Raw genomic sequence first — 18,411 nt, 5'->3', positions numbered from 1 at the left:
TAAAAGGGAAAATATGCATTCTCTCAACACAGATTTATATCCAAAGAATAAAAGCATCTTCTGGCTCTTTAGCTATATATACACAAACGCACTCTCATTGACACATTAATTCACAACATATACACAGTTACAGAGCTAAAAATGTGCTGTCCCTCTAAAAAAGCCATAATTTTATAATAGATTTAAGAGTATCACACATTAGGAGTTCCCATTGTGGTGCTGCAGAAATTAATCTGGCTAGTAACCATGAGGTTGTGGGTTTGATCCCTGGCCTCGCTCAGTGGGTTAAGAGTCCAGCGTTTGCTGTGAGCTGTGGTGTAGGTCGCAGACACAGCTCGGATCCTGTGTTGCTGTGGCTGTGGCGTAGGCCAATGGCCGTAGCTCCTATTTGACTCCTAGCCTGGGAATCTCCATATGCCCCACTGTGGCCCTAAAAAAAAAAAGAAAGAAAGAAAAAACATAAAAGCATCACATATTTTTGCATGGTCTTATGGCACTAGCTGGTAAATTAATCCCTTGCTAGTCTGTTTGCAGGATCCAAATATAGAATGATGCAGACAGGTAAGGCTGTGCCCCGAATTTCAAAGATCTGAGTTCTGGACAGGGCCTCATCATTAACCAGCTGTGGTGATCCACTTTTGGTATGGAACCTGTCTGGATACGTGTTCTCATTTCCATATTGATTTCTTCATTGATTGCAATGAATCAAGATATAATAGTGAATTCTAAAATAACTTTCAGGTCCCTAGGTCCCACTCTTAGTGACACTGGAGAGGCCATGCAGTGAGAGGCCTTTTGAATAGTCCAGTACCAGTCATACTCCCTGTTAAACGCTGCCAGTAAAACACCATAAGTGATACTAGCATGGGGGGAAAACAAACAAGCAAACAAAAAACACACCTGGCTAACCCCCAGCCAACCAATACCATCATGTGATGTGGTAATGCTACGTTATTTTAAGCCTCTGACTCTGGGGATGTTTTTTATGTGGTGATATGAAATGACAGAAAATGTAGATCCATGTTATGTCTCCAGGTTCTCCCAAAAAAAACTCCCCACGTGAATCCAATACCTAGCCAGACTTGGAAAAGGCTGAATTAAATGATAGTGGATGGATTTTCCAGTTTCAGTATTTCAGGAGTCTAGGATCATAGTCCAGTCCAGAAATGAATCCAAGTCTTAATGTGACTCAAACTAAATAAAATTCCCCACATCACCTCCTTCCAGTAATCTAACATTTAGGTAGTTTCAGTAGGCACTGTCACAAATTCGGAGTCACAATCCTGTAAGACAATGCTAAATGATAGAAATACTGCAAATACTAAGCCGTTTGCAATCCTCATTATAACTTCCAATTGGCAGCCTCGTAGTCAAATCTTTGGTATCATGGGAAATACTGCATATCAGAGTGCAACTCAGGAAAGCTTATCCTACCATTATAGGGTTTCGATTTTAATACTAATCTATGTCTGAATATTGACTTCATTACTCAAAACTAAACAAAACAAAACATCAGCGTTAAAGTATTTTACCAACTCTGTGGTGACTCTAAGCCAGTGTGAGCAGTGTGTGAAAATGCCTCAAAGCCAGTGGTTACAAGCTTAAGAGATTTTCACAGCCAGTTCAGAGTTAAAGGACCAGGCCAAAGCATATAAGCTTATGATCTCCAAGTAAAAATATTGAGAAGGTTTCTGGTCCCAATGAGAAAAGTGCTTGATTTCACTGTTTTTTTTGAGAGTCAATGGTAGATCTTTGGCAACAGTCAGCTCCATGAGCAATATCATTTAGGGAAGCAACACACTAGCCTTTTAATAATTTTTATAACTGCTTCATAAAACCTAAGAATTGTTCTTCATTCCCTCCCTATACCAAGAAATTCTCATGTATTGAGCCAGATCCTGATATGAGAGGAGCTCTCTTTGCTGAAGTGGCTTCCGCAACAAACTGCATTTGGGCTCATTTTTACTGTTTATTCCTCTGACCAGACTTTTGGCTTTTTGCATGGGAATTTTATCTACCTCCAATCTATGTTTACAAAGCAGTTCAAGACTTAGTTCTATGTAAGAGACTCTATTCCCTTCCTTTCATTGTTTTAAAAAACTTGAAACAAGGAAAGCAATAAACTATTTCATAAATTATTTCAATTATTTGTTGAGTCGTCATGAAAACTCTGAGTAAAAAAATATGAACTTAACTTATATGCCCTGAAATTGTGAATTATGGGTCTCTTTTCCAACATTTCACAAAATGTTCTGCTCTAACTTCTGTTTGTAATTAGTTACTTTGGAAAGAGCGAAGCAGATGTGTTACAGTTTCTTTGAATTATCAGCATGTATTTACGATAAACTACATCTTCTGAAGAAACTGTGTCCTCAGGGGAATTATTTGTCTTAAGCTAACAGACTTATTTGGGATGTGGAGTTAGTTGTAGGTTTTAGGTGTGCTGGCCTGAGATTAATAGAGTGAATACTTAGAGCATACATTTTTTTAATGTACGAGATCATCATACTTGGTTCTGATCCTTTGATTTCTAAGACAGGATGTTCTCCAAGGCATCAATAGCTGGAAACGATATCTGTACAAGGATTTCCAGCAGTTAGGATTGATGTTACAAAGTAGAGTAAAGGTGGCTGGAGGAAAAATTTTGAAAAAATACTGTAAAGCCTTACCTATGGTGCATCATAGGCTAATGCTATTACAGATGTTGGTTTTTATAGGGAAGAAAATGTTCAAGATAGAGGCATATGTATCTCATGAAAACAAACAATTCTCCACACACTGCTTTCAGAGTAATAGTACTTTTTTTTAATTTTAGAGTTTTATTGAAGTATAGTTGATTTACAGTGTTGTGGTAACTTCTACTGTTCAGCAAAGTGATTCTGTTATACACATGCATATATCCACTCTTTTTCAGACTGTTTTCCCATATATTTATTTTTTTAGGAAAATGTATTATTGGGAAAATGAAATGGTTTAATAACTCAATATACAGATTCAAGGGAAAACAGTACCTGTTTGTATTTATTTGAATATATATACCCAATTATGATCTTTCAGTCAGAAAATTTTCCTCTTTCTGTTGTTACCAATTATCATTTTTCTACTTCATTATTTATTTAAGTGCATTAAAATCCTATTACTTCTTAATAATATTTGTACTTCTTTTGATTAAAGTAGTCCCTCAGAAATAATGTTATGTCATTTTTATTTTATAAATGACTTGGTTCCTAACCATTAACCAAACAAAGCAAATTTCATTTGGCAAATATACTTAAAATTACATACTAATAAGTTTACAGCATTGGCTTGATATAAGATAGCATTTTAAGTTTTGTTTTATCAAACAGTTTTCTCCATGTATTTTATTCTAAGTTTAGTGTGCATCTTAAAGTAATAATGAAAAACAAAAGTTATCCAAGTTAAAAGGAATATTAATAGCATTTAATTATCTTTTTAATCACGCTATCATGTGTCAGTATATCATGACTCAAATTTCTTCAGGGCCTGTGCCTTTATAAATTATATTAATAAGGGTTTCATATTTGAAATTTTCATCTGGCTTTTGTCTGTATTTGGCCATGTTACTTGTAACAAAAGTAATGACTCTTCTTCCCAAAAAATAAATTATACGCTTTTGAATCTCAAAAAGAACGCTTGGAATTACCAGTGCACGCCTCTACAATTTTAAAAATAAATGTAATTGATAGCTGACAAAAGATTTAAACTAAGGAGGAATTTGCTCAACAAAGTGTATTAATTAAATTTATTTTTATAGTTCATGGTTTAAACATGGCTTTATGTTTAGTGTGCATTCTAAATAAAATTTTGCTTTAATAAGGTTTCTAACTTTCATCTCACTCCTAACCTGTGTGCAGTAGAAATGGATATACTGTTTTTCTTATTTTATTTTAAAAACTAGACCTTGATTTTTTATTTGAGAGACCATCAAAACTGTGAAAATGAATAACAGCTTTGGCTCCAGCCCGCAATCTGTACATTCCCATAACTCCCACTGAAACTAATTATTTTTTTCTTCACTTTATATTAGTAGGAGTTGGGCGTGCAGAGGTTTCCATTCAGTGGTCCATACTGAAGTCAGTGGGAGTTCAGAGATGTCGATGAGGGGTACACTCATGACAAAGATGCAGAGAAGGGTGTTATCATTTTCTCAGGGTAGACCTTTAGCAAGAAAACATGTTTCTGAAAATTAAATTTTTTTGTCTTCTGAATGGGAGTTTAAATTTAATGTATGCTAAATGGTCAAGCTGTTTTAAATAAATGATTGAAAAATACATTTTTAAAAGAGATACACAAATATCTGAATTTTCGGAATGTATTGGGTAAAATGTATTTTTTTGCTCCTCTTGGTGATAAACCTTTATTTTGCATTATTACATTGTTTTGTTGACTGAAACGTTATTTAGATTATTGGGAAACAGTCTCGTGTACACCTCCGTGGATCCTCATTCAGCCTATTCAGTGACAAGGAGCTTCAGGCCTGAACATTTCCTTACCAAGAAATAAAGAGCCCACTAAGTCTGCAGGGCTTGTCGCCTTATGCGGGACTTCTTTTCCTGCTTTATGTTCAATGGGTGTCCCTTACTGTACTTAAGTGTGTATGTCAGTGGACCTCAGGTATACCCCCAGCTTTCAGTAGTCCAGACTTCACAGAGGAACAGTCGGGGTCCTTCTGCTGGGGCACAAGAGCAGTGCGTGTAAGGGACACCTACTAGTCCTGAGGAATTTCACACATTCCATTGGAGTTGAACTTGACCTGTCTCATCTCCAGTGTGAGTAAAAGCATTATTCCATCCATCGCTTGCTGTGTTGTGTTTCCCTTGGTAACTCCGACACCAGAATGCAGCAGAATTCAATTCCTGGTGGTTAGCATTGTGATGAACTTTGCTGTCTTCTGTGTAGTTGGAGTCCTACTCTGGCCTCAGTAATCGGGACACCATGTTCTGCTCTATGTAAAACTTTGTGGCAAAGGTATCCAAGAGGGACGAGGAGGGGACCACGAAACAGTCATTCAGCCAGTCCATTCATAGAACAGAATTTAGTTGGCTATGGTTTCTGTCATCTCCGGAAGATATAAAACTATCAGTGGATCCAGCTCTGAAAATCTTAGTATAAGACATGACAGGTCGACAGAACACAAAAGCAATGAAAAGACTTAGAGTGTATAACATGACATTTTAACCCACAAAAGCTCCATGGTATATACCCTTTCATTCAAAGAGAACTTCATGTATTTTTCCCCTGTACAAGGCCTCATGTATTATTTTAATGCATTTTACTAAAAATGTTCAGAACAATTCTGTGGAGTACAAATCAATATCTCTACTATATAGATGAGAAACTGAAGCTTAGAGAATGAAAAAAAAGAGTCTGGATTTCAACTCATGTTTTGTGATTCCAGTTTAAATTTTCCTTGCATTGTGCCATACTGGCTCATGAATCATCTTCAAAATTATCGTACACGTGAAAACCCATGGATATATTATTTGATGAGCATATCATTTACCATCTTATTTGAACTTCAGTAGATTCTAAATAGCTTAAATGCTCTCATTCTTTAAATCCCAATTCCCAACTAAAATGTTATAAAAACTTTAGTAAAGGGATGTAACTCATAAATCTATACAGAATTCATAAGCGTTTTATACTAATGTTTTGCTAAGATGTATGTGAGTAATTATGACCATATGTCTGCAGTTTTGTTTAACAAGATAAAGCAGAGAGAAATGTTACTTGACAAAATATTTTGCCGAAACCAAGATACCAAAAATAATTTGAGAATGTTTGGTCAAATCAAAATCCCCAGGTCCATTCATCCACAGTTTTTTCCACATTTATTATTGTCACTTTCTTTTCCTCAGCAAAAAGAAGTAATAAGAATTGGATATATGACAACCTCTGACATCCAACACCAATGCTCTTCCCAGCACAGTGATGACTATTGAAGGAAACCCTGTTCTCTGGAGAATAAGTCTCTTGAGCCTATAGAGGAACTCATTTTACTATTGTGTAATATAAGTCTATGTAAAATTAAGTATAAATAACAATCTTAAGAAGTGACTATGACATTAAAATCAGTTTAGATAAAAAGAGGGTGATACGTCTTCTCTCAACTTCAAATTAAGTACTTTTCTGTAAAATTAGCAAATGTTATTTTCATTTGCTAATTTTTATTTCTCCCCTTTTTTTGCTTTTTATGAGATTCCAAATATGCCCTATATTGACTGAGATTTGATACTTATGCTGTTATCATCATTGATGAACACGATTCTTTGTGCATCACACTAGCTGGAAATCCACAGAAAGGGAAACAGATGCTGGATGTCACAGAAGACAACAACGGATATATCCGTCTGTCTGTCATCTTCTGTCTCATGGTGCTCTTCAGCAAGTTTTTCTCAGTTTGCTAACCTCTTCAGCTCGCCACGTTAGATCCCTCTCCCTTTTTTCACTTTTGAGCTTTAACATAACTCTTTCCCACAGTACTTAATTGTGTTTCAAAGTTTGCTTGAAATTACGGCTAATACCAGATCTTACTTATCTTTGTATTCTCTGTGTCTAATAAATGCCCGCCATATAATAACAACTAGAGAAACACTTTTTTGAATTAAACTGTCCAATTTGTTCTGTTGTAGTCCTGAATAATCCAGATTAGAATCATGAATCCAACACAACAAATTGGACAGTGTAATTCAAAAAGTGTTTCTTTTCCTTTGAGCACTGTAGATTAAATATATTTATTATTATTATAATTACCATTAAATAATAGTTATTGTCATTTTAGTGCCTACTCTGTATTATCATCATGTTGGAATGTATAAACTATGTCTCATGCATTTTTCATTGGTTATCATATTTAATTTTCACGATGATTCTATACGGCAGCAAAGTACTAGCACATTGTCAGAGAAGGATACTGAGGTTTAGAGAGATTAAATAAATTTCTCAAATATGCAAGGATAAACCAAACAAAAAGTATAAGCATTTGAATTAATATTTTTCAAGTCTTAGAGCCAGATGTTTCAACATTCTGCTAGTGATGCCAAAAAGATGGTACCAGAATCTGGGTTCTTGTTCACCATGGTCGAAGCATGAACTCCGCAAACGCACAGACAGAAAGCAAGCAAAGTTTTTATTAAAGGACAGCAGATAGCTCCCAGGGTTACTGGGAGCGGGGAGCAGAGCCCCACCTTTCTCTGTTGTCCTATAGGGGTTTTTATTCCTTAAAGTTGAGGGGGGTACCAACGTGGGGTCCAGGGAGATGTGGTTTTCTCCCATTGGCCTTGCTCAGTTACCCATATCAGTCCTTGTCCAGTAGGGTCTGAGGGATGGAAATGTCCTGTAAATCTCATAGTTTCTTTGACCTTTTCCTCTCGTAAACTGAGTCACAAGGGATTAGGGATTAGTGTCCATCTGGGCGTAGGTACATTCCCTATAGTAAGAAAGGCCTGTGGGGATGTTACCCCCTGGCGCCCTTGAGCCACAAATGTTAATCAATGGCCGTATCAAAGAATGCATCTAAGCCCATGCCCCTACACTGACTACCTGGGTTAATATTCTACCTCGCTAGACTCTGCTTTTTAAAGATGGTATCCTGACTCTAAGTTCCTTGATCCTCTTTTAGAAAAAAACGCTTTCTTTACTAAAAGCCCTAGAGAAAAAAGCTGCAAATATTGGGGGAAAAAAGTAGTGGAAAGCACTCATGTTGTTCCTTCTAAAAATAAAATAGAATTAAACATAGCTGTCTTCTTGAAGTTAGACATTGCCAAGACCAGCTCAGCAGGTGAGGGCTGAAGAACGGGTGCTGTGAAACTTAAGAAAAAGTTAACATGAAACAAGACATAAAGACTTTTATCCTAATTAAAGGTGGGAACTGGGGAGGTCAAGGTCTCAGGGACCAAGAGCCTGGCCTCAAGAAACCACACTGTTTTATGGTGCTCTTTAGGATTACGTCAAGTGAGGAGGGGGTTGTATATGCAGGATATAGTTCTTTTTATTATTTTAGAAAGTTCTTTTACTATTTTAAAAGTCACATAGCTGGTAGATGGTTAAGCTTTTATTCTGACCTTTTGGCATTTAACAATCATTAGCATTGAGGAAGCCTGGCATCAGCTATCTATGCATAGCATCTAGAGAATCACCATTGCAGCATGCCTGTCTCCTGCGACCTGGCATGCCTAGGTTTGCACCTCGTTCTCCTTGCTGATGCATATCCTGCTAAACTGCTCATAAACCCCTTGGAGCCATGAGGCTTATCTTCCTTTTACTCTTAAGAGGATATATTGTGCTCTACAAAGGGCATGCCTATCTGCACAGGTCCAGCATGCCTAGCCCAACACACTCTGTCCTCATTCGGCTGAATAACATATGAATAACTTATGCCTGTAGGTCTTTGTTCTTAAGCTTAAGTCAGTACTGCGACTGTTTTTCAAGCAGGAATGGGGGGTAAAGTAAAGCAGGACAAGATGGAGTTTCCAGCATAGAAAATAGAAGCCAAAAGGCTAAGGAAATACTGTAGAAACATGTCTCCCGACAAGGTATGGCCAAGGGACTTTTCTCTGGCCAAAGTGTTAGTGATGCGTTATATGTGTACACAATTGTCTGTCGTGGTGTTTGACAATGGCCTGTGGAGTCCAGGTTCCTAAGAAGGCTGTGTGAAACAAGCTTCCACATCCAACAGAGAGAATATGCTTTAAGTGACTGAGATTCGGGGACTGTGTCTTAGTGCAATAAAATCTACTCACCTGATAAGTTCAAGGAGTTGGGACATAACAAAAACTCAGTTTTTAACATGTTTTGAGTTTTGTTGATTAAGATTCCAACGTAGGGAGTTCCCTTTGTAACTCAGTGGTGTAGTACCTGACTAGGACGTGGACTCAATCCCCAGCCTCGCCCAGTGGGTTAAGGATCCAGTGTTGCCGTGAGGGGTGATGTAGGCCGGCAGCTGCAGCTCTGATTCACCCCCTAGCCTGGGACCATCCACATGCCATGGGTGCAGCCCTAAAAAGCAAAGATTCAGGGGGAGTTCCCGTTGTACCTCAGTGGTTAACAAATCCGACTAGGAACCATGAGGTTGCGGATTCAATCCCTGGCCTCGCTCAGTGGCTTAGGGATCCGGTGTTGCCGTGAGCTGTGGTGTAGGTTGCAGATGCGGCTCGGATCCCGCATTGCTGTGGCTCTGGTATAGGCCGGCGGCTACAGCTCCGATTCGACTCCTAGCCCGGGAACCTCCTGGCTGCAAGAGTGGCCCAAGAAATGGCAAAAAAAGACCAAAAAAAAAAAAAAAAAGCAAAGATTCCAATGGAATACTCGCATATAAGCCAAGAAAATCCAAGGGACAAGGGTCTAATTAATTCTTTTTAACAGCTTTGCTGAGGTACGCGTCACATGCAAAGAACAGCTTATGTTTGATGTATGCAAGTTGAATAGTCTGGACATAGATAAACAGTATGAACTCATTGCCATAATCAAGGTAATAGATATAGCCAATACCTCCCAAGTTTTCCTTTGTGTCCTTTTGTTTCAGTTTTGGTTTATTTTTTATTTTAGGTCCACACCCACAGCAGAAGAAAGTTCCCAGGCTAGGGGTCGAGTTAGAGCTACAGCTGCTGGCCTTCACCACAGCCATAGCAACATGGGATCTGAGCCACGTCTGCAACCTACACCACAACTCCTGGCAATGCCAGATCCCCAACCCACTTAGCAAGTCCAGGGATCGAACCCATATCCTCATGGATACTAGTCAGATTTGTTTCTGCTGCACCAGTTTTGATTATTATTTTTTTTTTGTAGTAGGAACATTTGACATGAGATATATATCCTTTAAACAAATTTTGAAGTGCATGATACCATATTGTTAATAACTACAGGTAGTATGTGGTATAGCAGATCTCTAGAATTTATTCATTCAGCATAACTGCAACTTTTTTTGTTTGTTTTGTTTTTTCTAGGGCCGCACTCACAGCATATGGAGGTTCCCAGGCTAGGGATCTAATCAGAGCTGTAGTCACCGGTCTACGCCAGAGCCATAGCAATGCGAGATCCGAGCCACGTCTGTGACCTACACCACAGCTCACGGCAATGCCGGATCCTTAACCCACTGAGCAAAGCCAGGGATCAAACTCGCAAACCCGTGGTTCCTAGTCAGATTCGTTAACCACTGAGCCACAACAGGAATTCGGCATAACTGCAACTTTTTAATAGAGGAAATAATACATTATTAGTTCAAGTGCCAACAGTTATTTTCTGATCAAAGTTTATTACTGGTAGTAAAGATAAATAAAAAGTGGCCAGAAAATTATAAACAAAAACAATGTGAAGATATAATGACTAAAGCTCTGTTAAAAACAGCTATTTTCAGCCTTAAGATGAACAAGCACTGAGGTTCTAAAGTGAAACAAGACGGCTGCAGTTGATAACACTATACTGTAAAATTGAAATTTTCTAAGACATTAGAACTTAAATCTTCTCACCAAAAAAAGGATAAATACGTGAAGTGATGAGTATGTTAAGTAGTTGGGGATAATCCCCTAAACTTTTGAAAAAAGACAACTATTTTCAAACATTTCGATGGAAAGGAAAAGTTTTATGTTAGCCTACAGAAAAATAAGCTTTGTCTACTTTCCCATCTTAAAAAAAAAATTGCTTCATTTTTAAATGTGTGTATCTTTCTCTGTCTGTGTGTGTGTGAGTGCATGTGATTTATATTGTAACTTTGGTGGCCATTCCTTTAAGTGTCTTCTGAAATGATAAGAATGTAATGAAATAGAGGCAGTACCGGCAAATTCATTTGTGATGAGAGATTTGGCACTCCATTTGATATTACATATCAGTTTCACATGTTCCATGTGACAAAATGTACTTTGAACATTTACTTGTTCACCAATCTACTAATGGTTTGTATTAAATAGATTTAGAAATCGCAAAAAAATGCAAGAAGATAATTCAGTTTATAAGTTAGCAACTGGAATCTGACAAGGTCATCGTCTTGTAAGGCAAAGATTAGTTTTCCTTTTTTCATGTTTCTTTATTCACAGAGACATTGAATATGCAAAATGAGTAACATATTACAAAGGAAAAGTTTTTAAATGAAGCAAGAGATACATTACATGTGCAAAAGGAAATGGAAGTAAATGTATAAACATTCCTTACCACACAGTAAACTTGGAAATATACATTGATATAATAGGCTGAGATTGTGTCAAAATTCATTCTTTTTACTACCACAGGACTATACACAGCACTATAAGGCAACTGCATAGTATATACATCATTAGGCTTTTGACATTGCTTTTGGCTGGTTGTTTATTGTTTTTTGCTTGTCTGCTTTGATTTTTAGGGCCACACCTGCAGCATATGGAAGTTCCCAGGCTAGGGCTTGAATTTGCCTTCACCAAAGCCACAGCAACACAGGATCCAAGCCGCATCTGCGACCTATGCCACAGCTCATGGCAACGCCAGATCCCCAACCCACCAGGCGAGGCCAGGGATCAAACCTGCATCCTCATGGTCCCTAGTCGGGTTCATTAACTTCTGAGCCACGAAGGGAACTCCCTGTTTACTGTTTTCTAATGATATGAGAAAAAAATCAATTTTGTTTAAAAAAACAAAATATGATCAAACTTTATAATCTTGGTATAATACAAAAATTATTAGACAAGGTATATAAGATTTTTGGATAAATCACTAAGAATGTCAGTTTCAGTATCTTCATCTATAAAATGAGATTTGATGTGAGATAAGCTCCAAAGGTTTCTTTCCATTCAAAATTAGTTTATGAAATGTTAAAATTATTTTAACATGAATATTTATTATTTTGTAAAATCTCATACAATTATTTATTATACATAAAATTTTAGAGACACTTCATACACTTGCCAGAGTAAGAGAAATCAGAGACTGTCAGCAGACATTAAAATTCCTTAGCATTTGACACTTCAAATATCTGCTGGCAACATTCCCAGGATGATGTCACCCTCTTGTACAGTATACAACATTTAATGCTCCCCCAGAGCATCTCACTTGCAGAGTTGGTGCGCTTTCAAGTATCAAGTGCATTAATGGTTTTTCTCCAAATGGTGATGGAAATCTTTAGAAGTTATTCTCCAATCTCAACAATGAATGATATTATGACATAAAAAGCAAAGTGAAGGAAACATAAAATGTATATTAAATGTCTGAAAAAACATTTATGAAACGAACAGATGCCTTAAAAAATCCTGGAAACAGCTGTGGTAAATGGTATCGTTAAATATTTAGTCCCTCTGCATAAAATTATGTCTTTTAAAGAGCTAATGTATAATGTGACTGTTCATGCTATTTTTTAAGACCATATTTCAAAGAGGCTTTATTGGGATTAAAATAGCAACATCATTTATTTAGCATCCATAGATAAATAAGTTGTTGCTTATAAGTCAAATTGGTATATTAATACATTTTTAAATTAGCAACCTGGTTTATATTTTATTAAAAAAACAAAATTTTCTACTCTCTTAAAAAGAGACCTCTAAAACTGACATTTTTCTTTGCAATGGTAGTATACTATTATAATAATCAATTATTATAATAGATTGAAAAATTTTAGGGATTCTCACTTATGTGTAGTAAGCTAAATATCCCAATTCTGAATATCATTGATAGCAACTGATCTTTGGTTTATTTTAATGATTGTGATATATGAGAATATAACATATACTCATAAACTAGACTTTCAGAATTATGGGAATAAAAGAGAAAGAAAGTCTGAAAAAGTAAGTCACTCATAATTCCACTGTCTACAACCATATTTCCTTTCTGATTTTTTTTCTATGTGGTTTTTACATGGTTAGAGTAGTATTTCTATAAAATGATGCATTCTGTATTTTTCTCATAGCCATGCATCTTAAACACTTATTCATTAAATTTCTAAAACTCTATTTCAATGAAGTAGCATGCATTCTGTTTTGTTAAGGCATCTATTACAAGATAATTGGGTGACCTCTAGTTTTTATTTTCTCCTCACTGTAATGTATGTTATATTTCTAAGACAATAAATATGAAAATATTTAAGCATCTCACGTAAAAAGTAGTCTAGAGGAAGGCAGTTTAGTGACTAAGTGACCTCGGAAATTCTCTTATTCTTTCCCTGAGGGTTGCTAAGTGGCTGCAAAATCTCCAGGCTTCATTTCCTTACACAGTTCTATTCAAACAGAAAGTATAAGAGCTAATCAGAGTGACCCAAGACTTCTCAATATACTTATTTTGTCCTGTGATCATGGAGAAAATAGTCTTTCTAATAGATCAGTAGCAACATTATCATGATTCATTGCCCAGAACTGAATCTCATGAGAACACTTAATTGCACAAGAGATACTAAAAGCAAGGGATAAAGGATCAGGATTGGACTAGATTAACTGTGCTTCACTTTGGCACATTAATGTGCAAAGAAAATCAGTTTTTACATGGCAAAGGAGAAGCACACATCCACTGTTGGGACAGATAACTGTAGATTAAGAAAATCTGTAAATACCATGTCCAGTTCCTAAAAGATATTAGCAAATAATATATGTACTAGTAGTACATAAGAATGAATAGTTTCATCTTTGTGTATTATTTAAAAATTAGTGTTAATTTGAAAGGAATTTAAGTTTCTCTTATTGTGATGCAGTAATTTTTTAATGTCCAAATGTCTTTTATTTTTTTTTTTTTTTTGATTTTGGAAGTTGTTTTGTTCTGGACTTTAAAAGTAGTTTTTGATACCTTTATATATAGCATACAATTTGAGGTTGATCTACTATTAGGATAGTAATAATTACACTGTGATGCATTCAACAAAAATGTGACAGTTTTTTCTAAGTTCTTATTCTCTGAAATGTGAGTTGCCCCAGTGGACCTTTCTGTAGTTATGATTTGAATATCCTAACATCTTGACTATTGGAAATCAATCTAAGTGATTTTTTAAATTTTGTCTATTAATTTTTATAATTTTCTGAACTTTTGTTCTCCAGATTTTTTTAAAATTTTAATCATGTATACTTGAATATATTCCACTGTTTTAAAGTTACAGAGTTGGTAGTGTTTTCATAAGAATGATGCTTCGTAAACATTTTGCTCTCCAGAAGCAATGGGAAGGCTAACGTAAGGAAAGCCTATATTGGCTAATTTCTTGTTCAGGGTTAGGGAATTAAATGATGATAATAAAAATAGAGCCACTACTGATTAGCCCATCAGACCCCATGAACCCACGAACATTCTTCTAAAGCTACTGTCATTTAAGAAGAGGTAATTCACCAAAAGATGGAGAGAAGCAAATCTCTTATGAAATAAGAGACTGAATTGTTTGACTGTGATGGAACAAATTCTGGCATGATTGGAGAAAGGTTCCTCTCTTCAATGACCATAGTGCTTGGAAAGAAGTAATAGGCCAACTAGGACTAAAACATTGTTGATATGAATTGAAAGAGTATATTAAATCATTCCAAAATGTTAGTCTTACAGACATATAGTAAATTCCCTCTGGAACTCTTTCTGATCAAGTTGAATAGGACCTACTCTGCTCGTGCCTTTGATATTTTTTTTCTAATACTAGTGATACTAAATGACATTCTCTTTTCTGAACCAGGGCTTCCATGTCTTTGATTAATTCCTAGTTAATGTTTATATTGATACTACAAATCTATATTTCTTAAAAAAAAAGTATAAAGGTTATTTCTCACATAATACAAGTACTTCTTTAAAAATATGTGTAATTTATTTGTATAACCGTATAGCCTCTTTATGGTGGGTAGATACAAACAATTGATTTGTAATTTTGCTAAGACACCCAGCTGGTAAGTGAAGGGAGTTGTATTCAAACACGTATCTATTTGACTCCAGAATCTACATATTAAAACCTGGAGTGAGAAAGGAAATATCATCAAGTCTAAAATGACTAAATATGAAGGCAGTAGATGAAAAAGGGAAAAAAAAAAGAATATAGAAATATTTTAATTATAGCAAGCATTACTCATTGAAAATATCTCCTTGCCTTTAAAAGAATTCAAAGTGCCAGATTTAACAACTAAACTACAATAATTGTAGAAAACATTATATTTATAAATATTCAATAAAATATGTGGCTTATAAACTTATAACACTATAATAATAAATAAATTCAAAATAACTGGTATTATTATTATCCAAATATCACACCATACACTAGCAGTCTAACTAGACTAACACTGACACGTGATAATATCTTCATATTATATCTACTTCCACTAATTACCTTATCAGTTTTAAAGCTGTTATGTCTATGAATAACTATGTTCCCTAATTTTCATTGGAAAACAGATTTACTCATTTGTGTATAGCTAGAAAGAAAAAGAGGAGTAATAAGATAAATAAGAGTGTCTTCTAAAAAACAACAAATTTCCTCTACCAGTACCTTTCAGTCATCACTGGCCTCACTACCAGCATTATATTGTAAGTAAATATGCTTTGGAAATTGTATTAAGGGATTCAAAATTTGTTAATTAACTATAAGACCCTTTTGGTAAGCCTGACACTGGAACCAAAAAAAATATTAGTGCCTTCATGCTCATTTCTTTTAAGATATAATGACATGAAAAAATTGACTTCCATTGGAAAAGAGGTATACTAAATGCGGCCTGTGTTATAAAATGAAACCATGAGCTGAACACCATGTGCTTAGTTCCTCGATTACTTTGGAATACAGAGAGAAATTTGAGCTCTGTAATAGATACACATCTATTCACTTTGAAACAAAAATGTAATATGCTACTTCAATTTTTCTCATCTCATTAATATAAATATGTGAAACAAAATACTAAATCTTGAAGGACACTCCCCCTTTCCAAACTGTTTTCCAGTCCTCACTAAATAATTGCCTATGCTGACAGAATTGATTTCACATGGGCAGGAGCTGGCAATTAAATTTTTCAATTTAAGGTCAAAACCATAATACCAAATGAAATTATGTCACAAACCAAATTATTCAATATAAAAATATAATGTAGTTTACGGTGGTCACTTTGGGTAGCTCTTTAAAAAGATCCAAACGTTATAAATTTGATCTAAACCTCAACTCCAATTCCTTAAGTTTTGCACCATTTCCTCAATTTCTGCAAATCTCTTTAATATCTGCTTGTGGCTTCCTTGTTTACTCTGTGTTTTTACTCCCGATTTACGACTCTAGATAATTTCTCTCATTGCGAAATTGAGTTATTTCATTTACTTCCACAAGAACACCTTCCATCAAATATTTCTTAATAAATTTACTAAAGAAGTGAGAGCTCAGAGAGAGTTACGTAGCAGACAGTCACTCTGCTCTTTTCACCCTATTCCCATCCTCCCTTCTCCCTCCTTCCCTCTCTCTCCGTCTGTCTCTCAGACATACACATACAAGGTATTCACCATACTGTCCTATGGAAAAAAATGTTTTACCTTGGGAATCTCAGGGTTTACTACATACAGTTTGTCAAGGAATTCTTTTTCATAAATCCAGTGCTATTCTTTAAGGACATATTGGCATATATAATATTATTCATTTTATTACAGAAATACTGTATAGAAATCAATGGGGTTGCAGTATTTTTCTCTGGGCTTGAATCCAATATATGCCTATGAAGAGAACTGCCCACCTAGAGGATGTACTAGTGCTTCTAGGCTGAATTGTGCTTCTGTTGGCAGCTTTGTTCATTTCTCACATGATGCTTGTATAAAGAAATAGAAGCTGTCAGTCATTAAAATGTAAGGCATTCAGCTTTGTGCCTATCTGAGGACAAAATTGGATTCCTCTGTCTGGATTGTGCTGATTCCTATTTATTCCACAAAGCAAATTGCTTTTTCAAGGCATCAGTGTTAGTGGAAAAAGCCCCTGCTATGACAGGTAGTACTAAAAGCTTATTAGCGGCAATACTTTGTATTCTGTACTGAATATCATACCACTGGAGAATAGATTGATGAAATACAAAACTCATTTTTAAAGTTTTGTGCAATTTCATGTATGTTTTTTGCCAGTATCAGCCTTCCAGTAAGCAAGGTTGTGGTTGGACTGGTCCTTGTGGTTCTTAATATGATTGCAAGATGCTCTTCAGCAATACCATTAGTAAACCCCGAAAAAACAAAGGTTTGTTACTCACAGAGTCTGGAAATTACACACCACACGTAAGACCACACCGGTAGGTAGGTAGGTTTCCCAGAGAGAGAAAGAGGGCATGCAGGCCTGGGTTCTGCTTTTACTGGGGTCAAAAGTGGGGGCCCAGGGTTTCATGGGCTCTTTATTGATTAATGAAAAACATAAGGGCAAGAATTTAAAGCATGGGAAGAGAAAAAGCAAGTGGAAGTGATCCAAATGTCAGTTATCCAAAATCAACCGAAGTCTCTAAAACAAAAAAGCCTCAGTGGGGGGAGACAGCCTCGCTCTTTATCTAGTCCTGTGGCTGGCAGTGTGTTTATTTGAGCTATCAGTCTCTGAAATGAACGTCTCTTTGAAGTGGATGCCTCAGCAATCATAGCTTACGTAAGGCACTTGAATTAAAAAAAAGAAAAACCCTTAGCTGTCAGAATTACACTACAATCCACCCTGTCAACAGTGTCAAAGACATTAATGATTCATGGCCTGGGGAGCTGATTTGCTAAGAGCCAAGGGTTGAGTATGTTGTAAACCAGAAATTACACAACTAAATAGGGTTATAGTCGCAGTCTAATAATTATGTAAGGGATAGTCTGAAATCTTTTTCACAGCCAGTGCTTAAAACTTGGGAAAACAGATGAGTGATCTTGGTGGTCCTAAGAATCTGTTTAAAGACGTGGGTAATGATGTAGAGTTTTTAGTGTCTTGGGCCATCGGGGGTGAGTCGGCTTTAACCAGTCCTGAGTTGATAGGTGTCTCCGTATCTCATTAAATCAGTGTCTTGGTCCTGAGAATGAGTCAGTTCCGTTAAAGGGTTGTGTCTCATCTTAGGAGGCAGTGAAGCAGGTGGATTTCCCAGGTTAGGCCCATTTGATACAAGTGTTTGTATCAGGTATTTAATAAGAAGCATTTGTATAGAAACGAACAAACAAAAATGTGAGTGATTGGGACAGGTTATACTCCCACTTTCTGAGTTCTGAAGGGATCCGGTCAACCTTTCTAGATGTTGGGTTGGAAGCATCTTCAGATGGGGTGAGATGAGGTGGTAGCAATCTGATAGATTATCCTGGTTTGAAGTGTGAATGTCTCTGGTGATCTTTGTGAGTGGCCCAAACAGCAACAGGCATGAAGATTGTTCATATATGGGCTGTGGTGGTAATTTCTCTGAAGTTTATATCAAGTTGCCCCACTTTCACCTGCATGGCTTTGGGAAAAGGGCAGCTTTAATTCTTAAAGATTCCAAGTTCGAGTAGTGGGAAAAAAATTGGAAATATTAGTTT

Source organism: Phacochoerus africanus, chromosome 7 (assembly GCF_016906955.1).
Source record: "Phacochoerus africanus isolate WHEZ1 chromosome 7, ROS_Pafr_v1, whole genome shotgun sequence".
Classification (NCBI taxonomy): domain Eukaryota; kingdom Metazoa; phylum Chordata; class Mammalia; order Artiodactyla; family Suidae; genus Phacochoerus; species Phacochoerus africanus.
This window is presented reverse-complemented; position numbering follows the sequence as displayed.